Below are 24,417 nucleotides of genomic sequence, written 5' to 3' on the forward strand. Positions count from 1 at the left end.
TGAGAATGTTTATTTAACAACACGGTGCATAAACACAGCTTAAATATTGTTTTCATGTTGTCCGTCATGCTACTCTATTATGAAAATTTGAAGTAAACTAACTGTTTACTGACCACAATTTGTTAAAACTTTTACTTAAATGTACGATTAAGGGTTTCTAATTTATATATTTACAGTATAAAACACATCTTTTCTCTTCATTTCATGCAATCATGATGACAGAAAAATATTGATACTAAACTTTGTGCAACCATGCAAACATAGCTCAGTTGAGGTCTTAGTGACTTTTGCCATACACAGACTTTGACGAAATTGCTCAGTTCGGAGAGCGCTAGACTGAAGATCTAAAGGTCCCGGGTTTCAGCATGTTTGAGTACATTTTTTCATTTTTCCTTGAGTAGTTATCAGTATTTAATTATTTCAAATGTAAACAACATCATTTCTTAACATAGTTGAGTATTCAGTAGTATCTTCTAAATGATGAGAATGTTTATTTAACAACACGGTGCATAAATACAGCTTAAATATTGTTTTCATGTTGTCCATCATGCTATTCTATTCTGAAAATTTGAAGTAATCTAACAATGTTTTCAGACCACAATTTGTTAAAACTTTTACTTAAATGTATAATTAAGGGTTATACAGTATAAAACACATATTTTCTTTTCATTTCATGCAATCATGATGACTGAAAAATATTGATTCTAAACCTTGTGTAACCATGCAAACATAGCTCAGTTGAGGTCCTAGTGACTTTTACCATACACAGACTTTGCTGAAATAGCTCAGTTGGGAGAGCTTTAGACTGAAGATCTAAAAGTTCTGGGTTTAGGCATGTTTGAGTGCATTTTTTCTTTTTTCCTTGAGTAGTGATCAGAATTTAATTATTTCAAATTTAAACAACATCATTTCTTAACATAGTTGAGTATTCAGTAGTAACTTCTAAATGATGAGAATGTTTATTTAACAACACGGTGCATAAATACAGCTTAAATATTTTTTAATGTTGTAAGTCATGCTACTCTAACTATTATAAAAATTTGAAGTAATCTAACAATGCTTCCTGACCACAATTTGTTAAAACTTTTACTTAAATGTATGATTAAGGGTTTGTAATGGATATATTTACAGTATAAAACACATATTTTCTTTTCATTTCATGCAATCATGATGACAGAAAAATATTGATACTAAACCTTGTGTAAGCATGCAAACAAAGCTCAGTTGAGGTCTTAGTGACTTTTGCCATACACAGACCTTGCCGAAATAGCTCAGTTGGGAGAGCATTAGACTGAAGCTCTAAAGGTCCCGGGTCTCAGCATGTTTGAGTACGTTTTTTCTTTTTTCCTTGAGTAGTTATCAGTATTTAATTATTTCAAATGTAAACAACATTATTTCTTAACATAGTTGAGTATTCAGTAGTATCTTCTAAATGATGAGAATGTTTATTTAACAACACGGTGCAAAAATACAGCTTAAATATTGTTTTCATGTTGTCCATCATGCTACTCTATTATGAAAATTTGAAGTAATCTAACAATGCTTAATGACCACAATTTGTTAAAACTTTTATTTAAATGTATAATTAAGGGTTTTACAGTATAAAACACATATTTTCTTTTCATTTCATGCAATCATGATGACAGAAAAATATTGATATTAAACATTGTGTAACCATGCAAACATAGCTCAGTTGAGGTCTTAGTGACTTTTGCCATACACAGACTTTGCCGAAATAGCTCAGTTGGGAGAGCGTTAGACTGAAGATCTAAAGGTCCCTGGTTTCAGCATGTTTCAGTACATTTTTTCTTCTTTCCTTGAGCAGTCATCAGTTTTTAAGTTTTTCAAATGTAAACAACATCATTTCTTAACATAGTTGAGTATTCTGTAGTAACTTCTAAATGATGAGAATGTTTATTTAACAACACGGTGCATAAATACAGCTTAAATATTGTTTTCATGTTGTCTGTCATGCTACTCTATTATTAAAATTTGAAGTAATCTAACAATGCTTCCTGACGACAATTTGTTAAAACATTTACTTAAATGTATAATTAAGGGTTATACAGTATAAAACACATATTTTCTTTTCATTTCATGCAATCATGATGACAGAGAAATATTAATACTAAACCTTGTGTAACCATGCAAACATAGCTCAGTTGAGGTCTTAGTGACTTTTGCCATACACAGACTTTGCCGAAATAGCTCAGTTGGGAGAGCGTTAGACTGAAGATCTAAAGGTCCTGGGTTTCAGCATGTTTCAGTACCTTTTTTTTTCTTTCCTTGAGCAGTTTTCAGTTTTTAAGTATTTCAAATGTAAACAACATCATTTCTTAACATAGTTGAGTATTCAGTAGTAACTTCTAAATGATGAGAATGTTTATTTAACAACACGGTGCACAAATACAGCTTAAATATTGTTTTCATGTTGTCCATCATGCTAATCTATTATGAAAATTTGAAGTAAACTAACTGCTTCCTGACCACAATTTGTGAAAACTTTTCCTTAAATGTACGATTAAGGGTTTGTAATTTATATATTTACAGTATAAAAAACATCTTTTCTCTTCATTTCATGCAATCATGATGACAGAAAAATATTGATACTTAACCTTGTGTAACCATGCAATCATTGCTCAGTTGAGGTCTTAGTGACTTTTGACATATACCGACCTTGGTGAAATAGCTCAGTTGAGAGAGCGTTAGACTGAAGATCTAAAGGTCCCTGGTTCGATCCCGGGTTTAGGCATATTTGAGTGCATTTTTCTTTTTTCCTTGAGTAGTGATCAGAATTTAATTATTTCAAATTTAAACAACATCATTTCTTAACATAGTTGAGTATTCATTAGTAACTTCTAAATGACGAGAATGTTTATTTATCAACACGGTGCATAAATACAGCTTAAATATAGTTTTCATGTTGTAAGTCATGCTACTCTAACTATTATGAAAATTTGAAGTAATCTAACAATGCTTCCTGACCACAATTTGTTAAAACTTTTACTTAAATGTATAATTAAGGGTTATACAGTATAAAACACATATTTTCTTTTCATTTCATGCAATCATGTTGACAGAAAAATATTGATACTAAACCTTGTGTAACCATGCAAACATAGCTCAGTTGAGGTCTTAGTGACTTTTGCCATACACAGACTTTGCCGAAATAGCTCAGTTGGGAGAGCGTTAGACTGAAGATCTAAAGGTCCCGGGTTTCAGCATGTTTCAGTACCTTTTTTCTTCTTTCCTTGAGCAGTTATCAGTTTTTAAGTATTTCAAATGTAAACAACATCGTTTCTTAACATAGTTGAGTATTCAGTAGTAACTTCTAAATGATGAGAATGTTTATTTAACAGCACGGTGCATAAATACAGCTTAAATATTGTTTTCATGTTGTCCATCATGCTACTCTATTATGAAAATTTGAAGTAAGCTAACTGTTTACTGACCACAATTTGTTAAAACTTGTACTTAAATGTACGATTAAGGGTTTGTAATTTATATATTTACAGTATAAAACACATCTTTTCTCTTCATTTCATGCAATCATGATGACAGAAAAATATTGATACTTAACCTTGTGTAACCATGCAAACATAGCTCAGTTGAGGTCTTAGTGACTTTTGTCATACACTAACCTTGCCGAAATAGCTCAGTTGGGAGAGCGTTAGCCTGAAGATCTAAAGGTCCTTGGTTCGATCCTGGGTTTCTGCATGTTTGAGTGTATTTTTCTTTTTTCCTTGAGTAGCGATCAGAATTTAATTATTTCCAATTTAAACAACATCATTTCTTAACATAGTTGAGTATTCATTAGTAACTTCTAAATGACGAGAATGTTAATTTAAAAACACGGTGCATAAATAAAGCTTAAATATAGTTTTCATGTTGTAAGTCATGCTACTCTAACTATTATGAAAATTTGAAGTAATCTAACAATGCTTCCTGACCACAATTTGTTAAAACTTTTACTTAAATGTATGATTAAGGGTTTGTAAAGGATATATATACAGTACAAAACACATATTTTCTTTTCATTTCATACAATCATGATGACAGAAAAATATTGATACTAAACCTTGTGTAAGCATGCAAACATAGCTCAGTTGAGGTCTTAGTGACTTTTGCCATACACAGACTTTGCCGAAATAGCTCAGTTGGGAGAGCATTAGATTGAAGCTCTAAAGGTCCCGGGTCTCAGCATGTTTGAGTACATTTTTTCATTTTTCCTTGAGTAGTTATCAGTATTTAATTATTTCAAATGTAAACAAAATCATTTCTTAACATAGTTGAGTATTCAGTAGTATCTTCTAAATGATGAGAATGTTTATTTAACAACATGGTGCAAAAATACAGCTTAAATATTGTTTTCATGTTGTCCGTCATGCTACTCTGTTATGAAAATTTGAAGTAATCTAACAATGCTTAATGACCACAATTTGTTAAAACTTTTATTTGAATGTATAATTAAGGGTTATACAGTATAAAACACATATTTCTTTTCATTTCATGCAATCATGATGACAGAAAAATATTGATACTAAACCTTGTGTAACCATGCAAACATAGCTCAGTTGAGGTCTTAGTGACTTTTGCCATACACAGACTTTGTCGAAATAGCTCAGTTCGGAGAGCGTTAGACTGAAGATCTAAAGGTCCCGGGTATCAGCATGTTTCAGTACCTTTTTTCTTCTTTCCTTGAGTAGTTATCAGTTTTTAAGTATTTCAAATGTAAACAACATCGTTTCTTAACATAGTTGAGTATTCAGTAGTAACTTCTAAATGATGAGAATGTTTATTTAACAACACAGTGCATAAATACTGCTTAAATATTGTTTTCATGTTGTCCATCATGCTACTCTATTATGAAAATTTGAAGTAAACTAACTGCTTCCTGACCACAATTTGTTAAAACTTTTACTTAAATGTACGATTAAGGGTTTGTAATTTATATATTTACAGTATAAAACACATCTTTTCTCTTCATTTCAAGCAATCATGATGACAGAAAAATATTGATACTTAACCTTATGTAACCAGGCAAACATAGCACAGTTGAGGTCTTAGTGACTTTTGTCATACACCAACCTTGCCGAAATAGCTCAGTTGGGAGAGCGTTAGGCTGAAAATCTAAAGGTCCTTGGTTCGATCCCGGGTTTCGGCATGTTTGAGTGCATTTTTCTTTTTTCATTGAGTAGTGATCAGAATTTAATTATTTCAAATTTAAACAACATCATTTCTTAACATAGTTGAGTGTTTAGTAGTGATTTCTAAATGACGAGAATGTTTATTTAACAACACGGTGCATAAATACAGCTTAAATATTGTTTTCATGTTGTAAGTCATGCAACTCTAACTATTATGAAAATTTGAAGTAATCTAACAATGCTTCCTGACCACAATTTGTTAAAACTTTTACTTAAATGTATGATTAAGGGTTTGTAATGGATATATTTACAGTATAAAACACATATTTTCTTTTCATTTCATGCAATCATGATGACAGAAAAATATTGATACTAAACCTTGTGTAAGCATGCAAACATAGCTCAGTTGAGGTCTTAGTGACTTTTGCCATTCACAGACTTTGCCGAAATATCTCAGTTGGGAGAGCATTAGACTGAAGCTCTAAAGGACCTGGGTCTCTGCATGTTTGAGTACATTTTTTCTTTTTTCCTTGAGTAGTTATCAGTATTTAATTATTTCAAATGTAAACAACATCATTTCTTAACATAGTTGAGTATTCAGTAGTATCTTCTAAATGATGAGAATGTTTATTTAATAACACGGTGCATAAATACAGCTTAAATATTGTTTTTTGATGTTGTCCATCATGCTACTCTATTATGAAAATTTGAAGCTTCCTGACCACAATTTGATAAAACTTTTACTTAAATGTATGATTAAGGGTTTGTAATTTATATATTTACAGTATAAAACACATCTTTTCTCTTCATTTCATGCAACCATGATGTCAGAAAAATATTGATACTTAACCTTGTGTAACCATGCAAACATAGCTCAGTTGAGGTCTTAGTGACTTTTGACCTACTCCGTCCTTGCCGAAATAGCTCAGTTGGGAGAGGATTAGAGTGAAGATCTAAAGGTCCCTGGTTCGATCCCGGTTTCGGCATGATTGTGTGCATTTTTCATTTTTCCTTGAGTAGTGATCAGAATTTAATTATTTCAAATTTAAACAACATCATTTCTTAACATAGTTGAGTATTCATTAGTAACTTCCTAAATGACGAGAATGTTTATTTAACAACACGGTGCATAAATAAAGCTTAAATATAGTTTTCATGTTGTAAGTCATGCTACTCTAACTATAATGAAAATTTGAAGTAATCTAACAATGCTTCCTGACCACAATTTGTTAAAACTTTTACTTAAATGTATAATTAAGGGTTATACAGTATAATACACATATTTTCTTTTCATTTAAAGCAATCATGATGACAGAAAAATATTGATACTAAACCTTGTGTAACCATGCAAACATAGCTCAGTTGAGGTCTTAGTGACTTTTGCCATACACAGACTTTGCCAAAATAGCTCAGTTGGGAGAGCGTTAGACTGAAGATCTAACGGTCCCGGGTTTCAGCATGTTTCAGTACCTTTTTTCTTCTTTCCTTGAGCAGTTATCAGTTTTTAAGTATTTCAAATGTAAACAACATAATTTCTTAAAATAGTTGAGTATTCAGTTGTAACTTCTAAATGATGAGAATGTTTATTTAACAACACGGTGCATAAATACAGCTTAAATATTGTTTTCATGTTGTCCGTCATGCTACTCTATTATGAAAATTTGAAGTAATCTAACAATGTTTCCTGACCACAATTTGTTAAAACTTGTACTTAAATGTACGATTAAGGGTTTGTAATTTATATATTTACAGTATAAAACACATCTTTTCTCTTCATTTCATGCAATCATGATGACAGAAAAATATTGATACTTAACCTTGTGTAACCATGCAAACATAGCTCAGTTGAGGTCTTAGTGACTTTTGTCATACACTCACCTTGCCGAAATAGCTCAGTTGGGAGAGCGTTAGCCTGATGATCTAAAGGTCCCTGGTTCGATCCCGGGTTTCTGCATGTTTGAGTGTATTTTTCTTTTTTCCTTGAGGTAGCGATCAGAATTTAATTATTTCCAATTTAAACAACATCATTTCTTAACATAGTTGAGTATTCATTAGTAACTTCTAAATGACGAGAATGTTTATTTAACAACACGGTGCATAAATAAAGCTTAAATATAGTTTTCATGTTGTAAGTCATGCTACTCTAACTATTATGAAAATTTGAAGTAATCTAACAATGCTTCCTGACCACAATTTGTTAAAACTTTTACTTAAATGTATGATTAAGGGTTTGTAAAGGATATATATACAGTACAAAACACATATTTTCTTTTCATTTCATACAATCATGATGACAGAAAAATATTGATACTAAACCTTGTGTAAGCATGCAAACATAGCTCAGTTGAGGTCTTAGTGACTTTTGCCATACACAGACTTTGCCGAAATAGCTCAGTTGGGAGAGCATTAGATTGAAGCTCTAAAGGTCCCGGGTCTCAGCATGTTTGAGTACATTTTTTCATTTTTCCTTGAGTAGTTATCAGTATTTAATTATTTCAAATGTAAACAAAATCATTTCTTAACATAGTTGAGTATTCAGTAGTATCTTCTAAATGATGAGAATGTTTATTTAACAACATGGTGCAAAAATACAGCTTTAATATTGTTTTCATGTTGTCCGTCATGCTACTCTGTTATGAAAATTTGAAGTAATCTAACAATGCTTAATGACCACAATTTGTTAAAACTTTTATTTGAATGTATAATTAAGGGTTATACAGTATAAAAACACATATTTCTTTTCATTTCATGCAATCATGATGACAGAAAAATATTGATACTAAACCTTGTGTAACCATGCAAACATAGCTCAGTTGAGGTCTTACGTGACTTTTGCCATACACAGACTTTGTCGAAATAGCTCAGTTCAGAGAGCGTTAGACTGAAGATCTAAAGGTCCGGGTATCAGCATGTTTCAGTACCTTTTTTCTTCTTTCCTTGAGTAGTTATCAGTTTTTAAGTATTTCAAATGTAAACAACATAGTTTCTTAACATAGTTGAGTATTCAGTAGTAACTTCTAAATGATGAGAATGTTTATTTAACAACACAGTGCATAAATACTGCTTAAATATTGTTTTCATGTTGTCCATCATGCTACTCTATTATGAAAATTTGAAGTAAACTAACTGCTTCCTGACCACAATTTGTTAAAACTTTTACTTAAATGTACGATTAAGGGTTTGTAATTTATATATTTACAGTATAAAACACATCTTTTCTCTTCATTTCAAGCAATCATGATGACAGAAAAATATTGATACTTAACCTTATGTAACCAGGCAAACATAGCACAGTTGAGGTCTTAGTGACTTTTGTTATACTCCAACCTTGCCGAAATAGCTCAGTTGGGAGAGCGTTAGGCTGAAAATCTAAAGGTCCTTGGTTCGATCCCGGGTTTCTGCATGTTTGAGTGTATTTTTCTTTTTTCCTTGAGTAGCGATCAGAATTTAATTATTTCCAATTTAAACAACATCATTTCTTAACATAGTTGAGTATTCATTAGTAACTTCTAAATGACGAGAATGTTTATTTAACAACACGGTGCATAAATAAAGCTTAAATATAGTTTTCATGTTGTAAGTCATGCTACTCTAACTATTATGAAAATTTGAAGTAATCTAACAATGCTTCCTGACCACAATTTGTTAAAACTTTTACTTAAATGTATGATTAAGGGTTTGTAAAGGATATATATACAGTACAAAACACATATTTTCTTTTCATTTCATACAATCATGATGACAGAAAAATATTGATACTAAACCTTGTGTAAGCATGCAAACATAGCTCAGTTGAGGTCTTAGTGACTTTTGCCATACACAGACTTTGCCGAAATAGCTCAGTTGGGAGAGCATTAGATTGAAGCTCTAAAGGTCCCGGTCTCAGCATGTTTGAGTACATTTTTCATTTTTCCTTGAGTAGTTATCAGTATTTAATTATTCAAATGTAAACAAAATCATTTCTTAACATAGTTGAGTATTCAGTAGTATCTTCTAAATGATGAGAAAGTTTATTTAACAACATGGTGCAAAAATACAGCTTAAATATTGTTTTCATGTTGTCCGTCATGCTACTCTGTTATGAAAATTTGAAGTAATCTAACAATGCTTAATGACCACAATTTGTTAAAACTTTTATTTGAATGTATAATTAAGGGTTATACAGTATAAAACACATATTTCTTTTCATTTCATGCAATCATGATGACAGAAAAATATTGATACTAAACCTTGTGTAACCATGCAAACATAGCTCAGTTGAGGTCTTAGTGACTTTTGCCATACACAGACTTTGCCGAAATAGCTCAGTTGGGAGAGCATTAGATTGAAGCTCTAAAGGTCCCGGGTCTCAGCATGTTTGAGTACATTTTTTCATTTTTTCCTTGAGTAGTTATCAGTATTTAATTATTTCAAATGTAAACAAAATCATTTCTTAACATAGTTGAGTATTCAGTAGTATCTTCTAAATGATGAGAATGTTTATTTAACAACATGGTGCAAAAATACAGCTTAAATATTGTTTTCATGTTGTCCGTCATGCTACTCTGTTATGAAAATTTGAAGTAATCTAACAATGCTTAATGACCACAATTTGTTAAAACTTTTATTTGAATGTATAATTAAGGGTTATACAGTATAAAACACATATTTCTTTTCATTTCATGCAATCATGATGACAGAAAAATATTGATACTAAACCTTGTGTAACCATGCAAACATAGCTCAGTTGTAGGTCTTAGTGACTTTTGCCATACACAGACTTTGTCGAAATAGCTCAGTTCGGAGAGCGTTAGACTGAAGATCTAAAGGTCCCGGGTATCAGCATGTTTCAGTACCTTTTTTCTTCTTTCCTTGAGTAGTTATCAGTTTTTAAGTTTTTCAAATGTAAACAACATCGTTCTTAACATAGTTGAGTATTCAGTAGTAACTTCTAAATGATGAGAATGTTTATTTAACAACACAGTGCATAATACTGCTTAAATATTGTTTTCATGTTGTCCATCATGCTACTCTATTATGAAAATTTGAAGTAAACTAACTGCTTCCTGACCACAATTTGTTAAAACTTTTACTTAAATGTACGATTAAGGGTTTGTAATTTATATATTTACAGTATAAAACACATCTTTTCTCTTCATTTCAAGCAATCATGATGACAGAAAAATATTGATACTAAACCTTATGTAACCAGGCAAAACATAGCACAGTTGAGGTCTTAGTGACTTTTATCATACACCAACCTTGCCGAAATAGCTCAGTTGGGAGAGCGTTAGGCTGAAAATCTAAAGGTCTTGGTTCGATCCCGGGTTTCGGCATGTTTGAGTGCATTTTTTCTTTTTTCATTGAGTAGTGATCAGAATTTAATTATTTCAAATTTAAACAACATCATTTCTTAACATAGTTGAGTGTTTAGTAGTGATTTCTAAATGACGAGAATGTTTATTTAACAACACGGTGCATAAATACAGCTTAAATATTGTTTTCATGTTGTAAGTCATGCAACTCTAACTATTATGAAAATTTGAAGTAATCTAACAATGCTTCCTGACCACAATTTGTTAAAACTTTTACTTAAATGTATGATTAAGGGTTTGTAATGGATATATTTACAGTATAAAACACATATTTTCTTTTCATTTCATGCAATCATGATGACAGAAAAATATTGATACTAAACCTTGTGTAAGCATGCAAACATAGCTCAGTTGAGGTCTTAGTGACTTTTGCCATTCACAGACTTTGCCGAAATATCTCAGTTGGGAGAGCATTAGACTGAAGCTCTAAAGGACCTGGGTCTCTGCATGTTTGAGTACATTTTTTCTTTTTTCCTTGAGTAGTTATCAGTATTTAATTATTTCAAATGTAAACAACATCATTTCTTAACATAGTTGAGTATTCAGTAGTATCTTCTAAATGATGAGAATGTTTATTTAATAACACGGTGCATAAATACAGGCTTAAATATTGTTTTCATGTTGTCCATCATGCTACTCTATTATGAAAATTTGAAGCTTCCTGACCACAATTTGATAAAACTTTTACTAAATGTATGATTAAGGGTTTGTAATTTATATATTTACAGTATAAAACACATCTTTTCACTTCATTTCATGCAACCATGATGTCAGAAAAATATTGATACTTAACCTTGTGTAACCATGCAAACATAGCTCAGTTGAGGTCTTAGTGACTTTTGACCTACTCCGTCCTTGCCGAAATAGCTCAGTTGGGAGAGCATTAGAGTGAAGATCTAAAGGTCCCTGGTTCGATCCCGGGTTTCGGCATGATTGTGTGCATTTTTCTTTTTTCCTTGAGTAGTGATCAGAATTTAATTATTTCAAATTTAAACAACATCATTTCTTAACATAGTTGAGTATTCATTAGTAACTTCTAAATGACGAGAATGTTTATTTAACAACACGGTGCATAAATAAAGCTTAAATATAGTTTTCATGTTGTAAGTCATGCTACTCTAACTATAATGAAAATTTGAAGTAATCTAACAATGCTTCCTGACCACAATTTGTTAAAACTTTTACTTAAATGTATAATTAAGGGTTATACAGTATAATACACATATTTTCTTTTCATTTAATGCAATCATGATGACAGAAAAATATTGATACTAAACCTTGTGTAACCATGCAAACATAGCTCAGTTGAGGTCTTAGTGACTTTTGCCATACACAGACTTTGCCAAAATAGCTCAGTTGGGAGAGCGTTAGACTGAAGATCTAACGGTCCCGGGTTTCAGCATGTTTCAGTACCTTTTTTCTTCTTTCCTTGAGCAGTTATCAGTTTTTAAGTATTTCAAATGTAAACAACATAATTTCTTAAAATAGTTGAGTATTCAGTTGTAACTTCTAAATGATGAGAATGTTTATTTAACAACACGGTGCATAAATACAGCTTAAATATTGTTTTCATGTTGTCCGTCATGCTACTCTATTATGAAAATTTGCAGTAATCTAACAATGTTTCCTGACCACAATTTGTTAAAACTTGTACTTAAATGTACGATTAAGGGTTTGTAATTTATATATTTACAGTATAAAACACATCTTTTCTCTTCATTTCATGCAATCATGATGACAGAAAAATATTGATACTTAACCTTGTGTAACCATGCAAACATAGCTCAGTTGAGGTCTTAGTGACTTTTGTCATACACTAACCTTGCCGAAATAGCTCAGTTGGGAGAGCGTTAGCCTGAAGATCTAAAGGTCCCTGGTTCGATCCCGGGTTTCTGCATGTTTGAGTGTATTTTTCTTTTTTCCTTGAGTAGCGATCAGAATTTAATTATTTCCAATTTAAACAACATCATTTCTTAACATAGTTGAGTATTCATTAGTAACTTCTAAATGACGAGAATGTTTATTTAACAACACGGTGCATAAATAAAGCTTAAATATAGTTTTCATGTTGTAAGTCATGCTACTCTAACTATTATGAAAATTTGAAGTAATCTAACAATGCTTCCTGACCACAATTTGTTAAAACTTTTACTTAAATGTATGATTAAGGGTTTGTAAAGGATATATATACAGTACAAAACACATATTTTCTTTTCATTTCATACAATCATGATGACAGAAAAATATTGATACTAAACCTTGTGTAAGCATGCAAACATAGCTCAGTTGAGGTCTTAGTGACTTTTGCCATACACAGACTTTGCCGAAATAGCTCAGTTGGGAGAGCATTAGATTGAAGCTCTAAAGGTCCCGGGTCTCAGCATGTTTGAGTACATTTTTTCATTTTTCCTTGAGTAGTTATCAGTATTTAATTATTTCAAATGTAAACAAAATCATTTCTTAACATAGTTGAGTATTCAGTAGTATCTTCTAAATGATGAGAATGTTTATTTAACAACATGGTGCAAAAATACAGCTTAAATATTGTTTTCATGTTGTCCGTCATGCTACTCTGTTATGAAAATTTGAAGTAATCTAACAATGCTTAATGACCACAATTTGTTAAAACTTTTATTTGAATGTATAATTAAGGGTTATACAGTATAAAACACATATTTCTTTTCATTTCATGCAATCATGATGACAGAAAAATATTGATACTAAACCTTGTGTAACCATGCAAACATAGCTCAGTTGAGGTCTTAGTGACTTTTGCCATACACAGACTTTGTCGAAATAGCTCAGTTCGGAGAGCGTTAGACTGAAGATCTAAAGGTCCCGGGTATCAGCATGTTTCAGTACCTTTTTTCTTCTTTCCTTGAGTAGTTATCAGTTTTTAAGTATTTCAAATGTAAACAACATAGTTTCTTAACATAGTTGAGTATTCAGTAGTAACTTCTAAATGATGAGAATGTTTATTTAACAACACAGTGCATAAATACTGCTTAAATATTGTTTTCATGTTGTCCATCATGCTACTCTATTATGAAAATTTGAAGTAAACTAACTGCTTCCTGACCACAATTTGTTAAAACTTTTACTTAAATGTACGATTAAGGGTTTGTAATTTATATATTTACAGTATAAAACACATCTTTTCTCTTCATTTCAAGCAATCATGATGACAGAAAAATATTGATACTTAACCTTATGTAACCAGGCAAACATAGCACAGTTGAGGTCTTAGTGACTTTTGTTATACACCAACCTTGCCGAAATAGCTCAGTTGGGAGAGCGTTAGGCTGAAAATCTAAAGGTCCTTGGTTCGATCCCGGGTTTCGGCATGTTTGAGTGCATTTTTCTTTTTTCATTGAGTAGTGATCAGAATTTAATTATTTCAAATTTAAACAACATCATTTCTTAACATAGTTGAGTGTTTAGTAGTGATTTCTAAATGACGAGAATGTTTATTTAACAACACGGTGCATAAATACAGCTTAAATATTGTTTTCATGTTGTAAGTCATGCAACTCTAACTATTATGAAAATTTGAAGTAATCTAACAATGCTTCCTGACCACAATTTGTTAAAACTTTTACTTAAATGTATGATTAAGGGTTTGTAATGGATATATTTACAGTATAAAACACATATTTTCTTTTCATTTCATGCAATCATGATGACAGAAAAATATTGATACTAAACCTTGTGTAAGCATGCAAACATAGCTCAGTTGAGGTCTTAGTGACTTTTGCCATACACAGACTTTGCCGAAATATCTCAGTTGGGAGAGCATTAGACTGAAGCTCTAAAGGACCTGGGTCTCTGCATGTTTGAGTACCTTTTTTCTTTTTTCTTGAGTAGTTATCAGTATTTAATTATTTCAAATGTAAACAACATCATTTCTTAACATAGTTGAGTATTCAGTAATATCTTCTAAATGATGAGAATGTTTATTTAATAACACGGTGCATAAATACAGCTTAAATATTGTTTTCATGTTGTCCATCATGCTACTCTATTATGAAAATTTGAAGCTTCCTGACCACAATTTGATAAAACTTTTACTTAAATGTATGATTAAGGGTTTGTAATTTATATATTTACAGTATAAAACACATCTTTTCTCTTCATTTCATGCAACCATGATGTCAGAAAAATATTGATACTTAACCTTGTGTAACCATGCAAACATAGCTCAGTTGAGGTCTTAGTGACTTTTGACCTACTCCGTCCTTGCCGAAATAGCTCAGTTGGGAGAGCATTAGAGTGAAGATCTAAAGGTCCCTGGTTCGATCCCGGGTTTCGGCATGATTGTGTGCATTTTTCTTTTTTCCTTGAGTAGTGATCAGAATTTAATTATTTCAAATTTAAACAACATCATTTCTTAACATAGTTGAGTATTCATTAGTAACTTCTAAATGACGAGAATGTTTATTTAACAACACGGTGCATAAATACAGCTTAAATATAGTTTTCATGTTGTAAGTCATGCTACTCTAACTATAATGAAAATTTGAAGTAATCTAACAATGCTTCCTGACCACAATTTGTTAAAACTTTTACTTAAATGTATAATTAAGGGTTATACAGTATAATACACATATTTTCTTTTCATTTAATGCAATCATGATGACAGAAAAATATTGATACTAAACCTTGTGTAACCATGCAAACATAGCTCAGTTGAGGTCTTAGTGACTTTTGCCATACACAGACTTTGCCAAAATAGCTCATTTGGGAGAGCGTTAGACTGAAGATCTAACGGTCCCGGGTTTCAGCATGTTTCAGTACCTTTTTTCTTCTTTCCTTGAGCAGTTATCAGTTTTTAAGTATTTCAAATGTAAACAACATAATTTCTTAAAATAGTTGAGTATTCAGTTGTAACTTCTAAATGATGAGAATGTTTATTTAACAACACGGTGCATAAATACAGCTTAAATATTGTTTTCATGTTGTCCGTCATGCTACTCTATTATGAAAATTTGAAGTGATCTAACAATGTTTCCTGACCACAATTTGTTAAAACTTTTACTTAAATGTATAATTAAGGGTTATACAGTATAATATACATATTTTCTGTTCATTTCATGCAATCATGATGACAGAAAAATATTGATACTAAACCTTGTGTAACCATGCAAACATAGCTCAGTTGAGGTCTTAGTGACTTTTGCCATACACCGACCTTGCTGAAATAGCTCAGTTGGGAGAGCGTTAGTCTGTAGATCTAAAGGTCCCTGGTTCGATACTGGGGTTCGGCATGTTTGACTGCATTTTTCTTTTTTCCTTGAGTATTGATCAGAATCTAATTATTTCAAATTTAAAAAAAGTAATTTCTTAACATAGTTGAGGATTCAGTAGTAACTTCTAAATGATGAGAATGTTTATTTAACAACATGGTGCATAAATACAGTTTAAGTATTGTTTTCATGTTGTAAGTCATGCTACTCTAACCATTATGAAAACTTGAAGTAATCTAACAATGCTTCCTGACCACAATTTGTTAAAACTTTTACTTAAATGTATGATTAATTGTTTGTAATGGATATATTTACAGTATAAAACACAAATTTTCTTTTCATTTCATGCAATCATGATGAAAGAAAAATATTGATACTAAACCTTGTGTAAGCATGGAAACATAGCTCAGTTGAGGTCTTAGTGACTTTTGCCATACACAGACTTTGCCGAAATAGATCAGTTGGGAGAGTGTTAGACTGAAGATCTAAAGGTCCCGGGTTTCAGCATGTTTGAGTACCTTTTTTCTTATTTCCTTGAGTAGTTATCAGTATTTAAGTATTTCAAATGTAAACAACATCGTTTCTTAACATAGTTGAGTATTCTGTAGAAACTTCTAAATGATGAGAATGTTATTTAAAAAACACGGTGCATAAATACAGCTTAAATATTGTTTTCATGCTGTCCGTCATGCTACTCTATTATGAAAATTTTAAGTAAACAAACTGCTTCCTGACCACAATTTGTGAAAACTTTTACTTAAATGTACGATTAATGGTTTGTAATTTATATATTTACAGTATAAAACACATCTTTTCTCTTCATTTCATGCAATCATGATGACAGGAAAATATTGATACTTAACCTTGTGTAACCATGAAAACATAGCTCAGTTGAGGTCTTAGTGACTTTTGCCAAACACCGACCTTGCCGAAATAGCTCATTTGGGAGAGCGTTATACTGAAGATCTAAATGTCCGTGGTTCGATCCCGGGTTTCGGCATGTTTGAGTTCTTTTTTCTTTTTCCCTTGAGTAGTGATCAGAATTTAATTATTTCAAATTTAAACAACATCATTTCTTTACATAGTTGAGTATTCAGTAGTAACTTCTAAATGATGAGAATGTTTATTTAACAACACGGTGCATAAATACAGCTTAAATATTGTTTTCATGTTGTCCATCATGCTACTCTATTATGAAAATTTGAAGTAATCTAACAATGCTTCCTGACCACAATTTGTTAAAACTTTTACGTAAATGTATAATTAAGGGTTATACAGTATAAAACACATATTTTCTTTTCATTTCATGCAATCCTGATGGAAGAAAAATATTGATACTAAACCTTGTGTAACCATGCAAACATAGCTCAGTTTAGGTCTTAGTGACTTTTGCCATACACAGACTTTGCCGAAATAGCTCAGTTGGGAGAGCATTAGACTGAAGCTCTAAAGGACCCGGGTCTCAGCATGTTTGAGTACATTTTTTCTTTTTTCCTTGAGTAGTTATCTGTATTTAATTATTTCAAATGTAAACAATATCATTTCTTAACATAGTTGAGTATTCAGTAGTATCTTCTAATTGATGAGAATGTTTATTTAATAACACGGTGCATAAATACAGCTTAAATATTGTTTTCATGTTGTCCGTCATGCTACTCTATTATGAAAATTTGAAGCTTCCTGACCACAATTTGATAAAACTTTTACTTAAATGTACGATTAAGGGTTTGTAATTTATCTATTTACAGTATAAAACACATCTTTTCTCTTCATTTCATGGAACCATGATGTCAGAAAAATATTGATACTTAACCTTGTGTAACCATGCAAAAATAGCTCACTTGAGGTCTTAGTGACTTTTGCCATACACCGACCTTGCCGAAATAGCTCAGTTGGGAGAGCGTTAGACTGAAGATCTAAAGGTCTCTGGTTCGATCCCGGGTTTCGGCATGTTAGAGTGCATTTTTTCTTTTTTCCTTGAGTAGTGATCAGAATTTAATTATTTCAAATTTAAACAACATCATTTCTTAACATAGTTGAGTATTCAGTAGTAACTTCTATATGATGAGAATGTTTAATTAACAACATGGTGCATAAATACAGCTTAACAATTGTTTTCATGTTGTAAGTCATTCTACTCTAACTATTATGAAAATTGGAAGTAATCTAACAATGCTTCCTGACCACAATTTGTGAAAACTTTTACTTAAATGTATGATTAAGGGTTTATAATGGATATATTTACAGTATAAAACACATATTTTCTTTTCAGTTCATGCAATCATGATGACAGAAAAATATTGATACTAAACCTTGTGTAAGCATGCAAACATAGCTCAGTTGAGGTCTTAGTGACTTTTGCCATACACAGACTTTGCCGAAATAGCTCAGTTGGGAGAGCATTAGACTGAAGCTCTAAAGGACCCGGGTCTCAGCATGTTTGAGTACATTTTTTCTTTTTTCCTTGAGTACTTATCAGTATTTAATTATTTCAAATGTAAACAACATCATTTCTCAACATAGTTGAGTATTCAGTAGTATCTTCTAAATGATGAGAATGTTTATTTAATAACACGATGCATAAATACAGCTTAAATATTGTTTTCATGTTGTCCGTCATGCTACTCTATTATGAAAATTTGAAGCTTCCTCTCCACAACTTGATAAAACTTTTACTTAAATGTACGATTAAGGATTTGTAATTTATATATTTACAGTATAAAACACATCTTTTCTCTTCATTTCATGGAACCATGATGTCAGAAAAATATTGATACTTAACCTTGTGTAACCATGCAAAAATAGCTCAGTTGAGGTCTTAGTGACTTTTGCCATACACCGACCTTGCCGAAATAGCTCAGTTGGGAGAGCGTTAGACTGAAGATCTAAAGGTCCCTGGTTCGATCCTGGGTTTCGGCATGATAGAGTGTATTTTTTCTTTTTTCCTTGAGTAGTGATCAGAATTTAATTATTTCAAATTTAAACAACATAATTTCTTAACATAGTTGAGTATTCAGTAGTAACTTCTAAATGATGAGAATGTTTATTTAACAACATGGTGCATAAATACAGCTTAAGTATTGTTTTCATGTTGTAAGTCATGCTACTCTAACCATTTTGAAAACTTGAAGTAATCTAACAATGCTTCCTGACCACAATTTGTTAAAACTTTTACTTAAATGTATGATTAATTATTTGTAATGGATATATTTACAGTATAAAACACAAATTTTCTTTTCATTTCATGCAATCATGATGACAGAAAAATATTAATACTAAATCTTGTGTAACCATGCAAACATAGCTCAGTTGAGGTCTTAGTGACTTTTGCCATACACAGACTTTGCTGAAATAGCTCAGTTGGGAGTGCGTTAGACTGAAGATCTAAAGGTCCCGGGTTTCAACATGTTTGAGTACCTTTTTTCTTATTTCCTTGAGTAGTTATCAGTATTTAATTATTTCAAATTTAAACAACATCATTTCTTAACATAGTTGAGTATTCAGTAGTAACTTCTAAATGATGAGAATGTTTAATTAACAACACGGTGCATAAATACAGCTTAAATATTTTTTTCATGTTGTAATTCATGCTACTCTAACTATTATGAAAATTTGAAGTAATCTAACAATGCTTCCTGACCACAATTTGTTAAAACTTTTACTTAAATGTATAATTAAGGGTTATACAGTATAATACACATATTTTCTTTTCATTTAATGCAATCATGATGACAGAAAAATATTGATACTAAACCTTGTGTAACCATGCAAACATAGCTCAGTTGAGGTCTTAGTGGCTTTTGCCATACACAGACTTTGCCAAAATTGCTCAGTTGGGAGAGCGTTAGACTGAAGATCTAACGGTCTCGGGTTTCAGTATGTTTCAGTACCATTTTTCTTCTTTCCTTGAGCAGTTATCAGTTTTTAAGTATTTCAAATGTAAACAACATAATTTCTTAAAATAGTTGAGAATTCAGTTGTAACTTCTAAATGATGAGAATGTTTATTTAACAACACAGTGCATAAATACAGCTTAAATATTGTTTTCATGTTGTCCGTCATGCTACTCTATTATGAAAATTTGAAGTAATCTAACAATGTTTCCTGACCACAATTTGTTAAAACTTTTACTTAAATGTATAATTAAGGGTTATACAGTATAATATACATATTTTCTGTTCATTTCATGCAATCATGATGACAGAAAAATATTGATACTTAACCTTGTGTAACCATGCAAACATAGCTCAGTTGAGGTCTTAGTGACTTTTGCCATACACCGACCTTGATGAAATAGCTCAGTTGGGAGAGCGTTAGTCTGTAGATCTAAAGGTCCCTGGTTCGATCCCGGGTTTCGACATGTTTGAGTGCATTTTTCTTTTTTCCTTGAGTAGTGATCAGAATCTAATTATTTCAAATTTAAAAAAAGTAATTTCTTAACATAGTTGAGGATTCAGTAGTAACTTCTAAATGATGAGAATGTTTATTTAACAACATGGTGCATAAATACAGCTTAAGTATTGTTTTCATGTTGTAAGTCATGCTACTCTAACCATTATGAAAACTTGAAGTAATCTAACAATGCTTTCTGACCACAATTTGTTAAAACTTTTACTTAAATGTATGATTAATTGTTTGTAATGGATATATTTACAGTATAAAACACAAATTTTCTTTTCATTTCATGCAATCATGATGACAGAAAAATATTGATACTAAACCTTGTGTAAGCATGGAAACATAGCTCAGTTGAGGTCTTAGTGACTTTTGCCATACACAGACTTTGCCGAAATAGATCAGTTGGGAGAGTGTTAGACTGAAGATCTAAAGGTCCTGGGTTTCAGCATGTTTGAGTACCTTTTTTCTTATTTCCTTGAGTAGTTATCAGTATTTAAGTATTTCAAATGTAAACAACATCGTTTCTTAACATAGTTGAGTATTCTGTAGAAACTTCTAAATGATGAGAATGTTATTTAAAAAACACGGTGCATAAATACAGCTTAAATATTGTTTTCATGTTGTCCGTCATGCTACTCTATTATGAAAATTTTAAGTAAACAACTGCTTCCTGACCACAATTTGTGAAAACTTTTACTTAAATGTACGATTAATGGTTTGTAATTTATATATTTACAGTATAAAACACATCTTTTCTCTTCATTTCATGCAATCATGATGACAGGAAAATATTGATACTTAACCTTGTGTAACCATGCAAACATAGCTCAGTTGAGGTCTTAGTGACTTTTGCCAAACACCGACCTTGCTGAAATAGCTCATTTGGGAGAGCGTTATACTGAAGATCTAAATGTCCGTGGTTCGATCCCGGGTTTCGGCATGTTTGAGTTCTTTTTTCTTTTTCCCTTGAGTAGTGATCAGAATTTAATTATTTCAAATTTAAACAACATCATTTCTTTACATAGTTGAGTATTCAGTAGTAACTTCTAAATGATGAGAATGTTTATTTAACAACACGGTGCATAAATACAGCTTAAATATTGTTTTCATGTTGTCCATCATGCTACTCTATTATGAAAATTTGAAGTAATCTAACAATGCTTCCTGACCACAATTTGTTAAAAATTTTACTTAAATGTATGATTAAGGGTTTGTAATGGATATATTTACAGCATAAAACACATAATTTCTTTTCATTTCATGCAATCATGATGACAGAAAAATATTGATACTAAACCTTGTGTAAGCATGCAAACATATCTCAGTTGAGGTCTTAGTGACTTTTGCCAAACACCGACCTTGCCGAAATAGCTCATTTGGGAGAGCGTTATACTGAAGATCTAAATGTCCTTGGTTCGATCCCGGGTTTCGGAATGTTTGAGTTCTTTTTTCTTTTTCCCTTGAGTAGTGATCAGTATTTAATTATTTCAAATATAAACAACATCATTTCTTAACATAGTTGAGTATTCAGTAGTATCTCCTAAATGATGAGAATGTTTATTTAACAACACGGTGCAAAAAAACAGCTTAAATATTGTTTTCATGTTGTCCGTCATGCTACTCTATTATGAAAATTTGAAGTAACCTAACAATGCTTAATGACCACAATTTGTTAAAACTTTTACATAAATGTATAATTAAGGGTTATACAGTATAAAACACATATTTTCTTTTCATTTCATGCAATCCTGATGGAAGAAAAATATTGATACTAAACCTTGTGTAACCATGCAAACATAGCTCAGTTGAGGTCTTAGTGACTTTTGCCATACACAGACTTTGCCAAAATAGCTCAGTTGGGAGAGCGTTAGACTGAAGATCTAAAGGTCCCGGGTTTCAACATGTTTGAGTACCTTTTTTCTTATTTCCTTGAGTAGTTATCAGTATTTAATTATTTCAAATTTAAACAACATCATTTCTTAACATAGTTGAGTATTCAGTAGTAACTTCTAAATGATGAGAATGTTTAATTAACAACACGGTGCATAAATACAGCTTAAATATTTTTTTCATGTTGTAATTCATGCTACTCTAACTATTATGAAAATTTGAAGTAATCTAACAATGCTTCCTGACCACAATTTGTTAAAACTTTTACTTAAATGTATAATTAAGGGTTATACAGTATAATACACATATTTTCTTTTCATTTAATGCAATCATGATGACAGAAAAATATTGATACTAAACCTTGTGTAACCATGCAAACATAGCTCAGTTGAGGTCTTAGTGGCTTTTGCCATACACAGACTTTGCCAAAATTGCTCAGTTGGGAGAGCGTTAGACTGAAGATCTAACGGTCCCGGGTTTCAGTATGTTTCAGTACCATTTTTCTTCTTTCCTTGAGCAGTTATCAGTTTTTAAGTATTTCAAATGTAAACAACATAATTTCTTAAAATAGTTGAGAATTCAGTTGTAACTTCTAAATGATGAGAATGTTTATTTAACAACACAGTGCATAAATACAGCTTAAATATTGTTTTCATGTTGTCCGTCATGCTACTCTATTATGAAAATTTGAAGTAATCTAACAATGTTTCCTGACCACAATTTGTTAAAACTTTTACTTAAATGTATAATTAAGGGTTATACAGTATAATATACATATTTTCTGTTCATTTCATGCAATCATGATGACAGAAAAATATTGATACTTAACCTTGTGTAACCATGCAAACATAGCTCAGTTGAGGTCTTAGTGACTTTTGCCATACACCGACCTTGATGAAATAGCTCAGTTGGGAGAGCGTTAGTCTGTAGATCTAAAGGTCCCTGGTTCGATCCCGGGTTTCGACATGTTTGAGTGCATTTTTCTTTTTTCCTTGAGTAGTGATCAGAATCTAATTATTTCAAATTTAAAAAAAGTAATTTCTTAACATAGTTGAGGATTCAGTAGTAACTTCTAAATGATGAGAATGTTTATTTAACAACATGGTGCATAAATACAGCTTAAGTATTGTTTTCATGTTGTAAGTCATGCTACTCTAACCATTATGAAAACTTATAGTAATCTAACAATGCTTCCTGACCACAATTTGTTAAAACTTTTACTTAAATGTATGATTAATTGTTTGTAATGGATATATTTACAGTATAAAACACAAATTTTCTTTTCATTTCATGCAATCATGATGACAGAAAAATATTGATACTAAACCTTGTGTAAGCATGGAAACATAGCTCAGTTGAGGTCTTAGTGACTTTTGCCATACACAGACTTTGCCGAAATAGATCAGTTGGGAGAGTGTTAGACTGAAGATCTAAAGGTCCTGGGTTTCAGCATGTTTGAGTACCTTTTTTCTTATTTCCTTGAGTAGTTATCAGTATTTAAGTATTTCAAATGTAAACAACTTCGTTTCTTAACATAGTTGAGTATTCTGTAGAAACTTCTAAATGATGAGAATGTTATTTAAAAAACACGGTGCATAAATACAGCTTAAATATTGTTTTCATGTTGTCCGTCATGCTACTCTATTATGAAAATTTTAAGTAAACAACTGCTTCCTGACCACAATTTGTGAAAACTTTTACTTAAATGTACGATTAATGGTTTGTAATTTATATATTTACAGTATAAAACACATCTTTTCTCTTCATTTCATGCAATCATGATGACAGGAAAATATTGATACTTAACCTTGTGTAACCATGCAAACATAGCTCAGTTGAGGTCTTAGTGACTTTTGCCAAACACCGACCTTGCTGAAATAGCTCATTTGGGAGAGCGTTATACTGAAGATCTAAATGTCCGTGGTTCGATCCCGGGTTTCGGCATGTTTGAGTTCTTTTTTTTTTTTCCCTTGAGTAGTGATCAGAATTTAATTATTTCAAATTTAAACAACATCATTTCTTTACATAGTTGAGTATTCAGTAGTAACTTCTAAATGATGAGAATGTTTATTTAACAACACGGTGCATAAATACAGCTTAAATATTGTTTTCATGTTGTCCATCATGCTACTCTATTATGAAAATTTGAAGTAATCTAACAATGCTTCCTGACCACAATTTGTTAAAACTTTTACTTAAATGTATGATTAAGGGTTTGTAATGGATACATTTACAGTATAAAACACATATTTTCTTTTCATTTCATGCAATCATGATGACAGAAAAATATTGATACTAAACCTTGTGTAAGCATGCAAACATAGCTCAGTTGAGGTCTTAGTGACTTTTGCCAAACACTGACCTTGCCGAAATAGCTCATTTGGG

At 31.4% G+C, this 24,417-nt stretch overlaps 10 non-coding genes across 10 annotated transcripts; all 10 read left to right on the forward strand.

The window, feature by feature from the left end:
* The first annotated feature begins 5,091 nt into the window (after window positions 1–5,091).
* On the forward strand, window positions 5,092–5,164 carry TRNAF-GAA (transfer RNA phenylalanine (anticodon GAA)). Its single transcript has one exon. It is a non-coding gene; the product is annotated as a tRNA-Phe (tRNA).
* A 1,864-nt stretch (window positions 5,165–7,028) lies between these two features.
* TRNAI-GAU (transfer RNA isoleucine (anticodon GAU)) lies at window positions 7,029–7,101 on the forward strand. Its single transcript has one exon. It is a non-coding gene; the product is annotated as a tRNA-Ile (tRNA).
* A 4,257-nt stretch (window positions 7,102–11,358) lies between these two features.
* TRNAF-GAA (transfer RNA phenylalanine (anticodon GAA)) lies at window positions 11,359–11,431 on the forward strand. The gene has a single exon. It is a non-coding gene; the product is annotated as a tRNA-Phe (tRNA).
* Window positions 11,432–13,772: 2,341 nt separating this feature from the next.
* Window positions 13,773–13,845, forward strand: TRNAF-GAA (transfer RNA phenylalanine (anticodon GAA)). Its single transcript has one exon. It is a non-coding gene; the product is annotated as a tRNA-Phe (tRNA).
* Window positions 13,846–14,739: 894 nt separating this feature from the next.
* Window positions 14,740–14,812, forward strand: TRNAF-GAA (transfer RNA phenylalanine (anticodon GAA)). Its single transcript has one exon. It is a non-coding gene; the product is annotated as a tRNA-Phe (tRNA).
* An 880-nt stretch (window positions 14,813–15,692) lies between these two features.
* TRNAY-GUA (transfer RNA tyrosine (anticodon GUA)) lies at window positions 15,693–15,765 on the forward strand. Its single transcript has one exon. It is a non-coding gene; the product is annotated as a tRNA-Tyr (tRNA).
* Window positions 15,766–17,621: 1,856 nt separating this feature from the next.
* TRNAF-GAA (transfer RNA phenylalanine (anticodon GAA)) lies at window positions 17,622–17,694 on the forward strand. The gene has a single exon. It is a non-coding gene; the product is annotated as a tRNA-Phe (tRNA).
* An 896-nt stretch (window positions 17,695–18,590) lies between these two features.
* TRNAF-GAA (transfer RNA phenylalanine (anticodon GAA)) lies at window positions 18,591–18,663 on the forward strand. The gene has a single exon. It is a non-coding gene; the product is annotated as a tRNA-Phe (tRNA).
* A 1,368-nt stretch (window positions 18,664–20,031) lies between these two features.
* On the forward strand, window positions 20,032–20,104 carry TRNAY-GUA (transfer RNA tyrosine (anticodon GUA)). The gene has a single exon. It is a non-coding gene; the product is annotated as a tRNA-Tyr (tRNA).
* Window positions 20,105–22,925: 2,821 nt separating this feature from the next.
* TRNAY-GUA (transfer RNA tyrosine (anticodon GUA)) lies at window positions 22,926–22,998 on the forward strand. Its single transcript has one exon. It is a non-coding gene; the product is annotated as a tRNA-Tyr (tRNA).
* Window positions 22,999–24,417: the final 1,419 nt, after the last annotated feature.

Source organism: Taudactylus pleione, unplaced genomic scaffold (assembly GCF_031769625.1).
Source record: "Taudactylus pleione unplaced genomic scaffold, aTauple2 ptg000593l, whole genome shotgun sequence".
Lineage (NCBI taxonomy): Eukaryota > Metazoa > Chordata > Amphibia > Anura > Myobatrachidae > Taudactylus > Taudactylus pleione.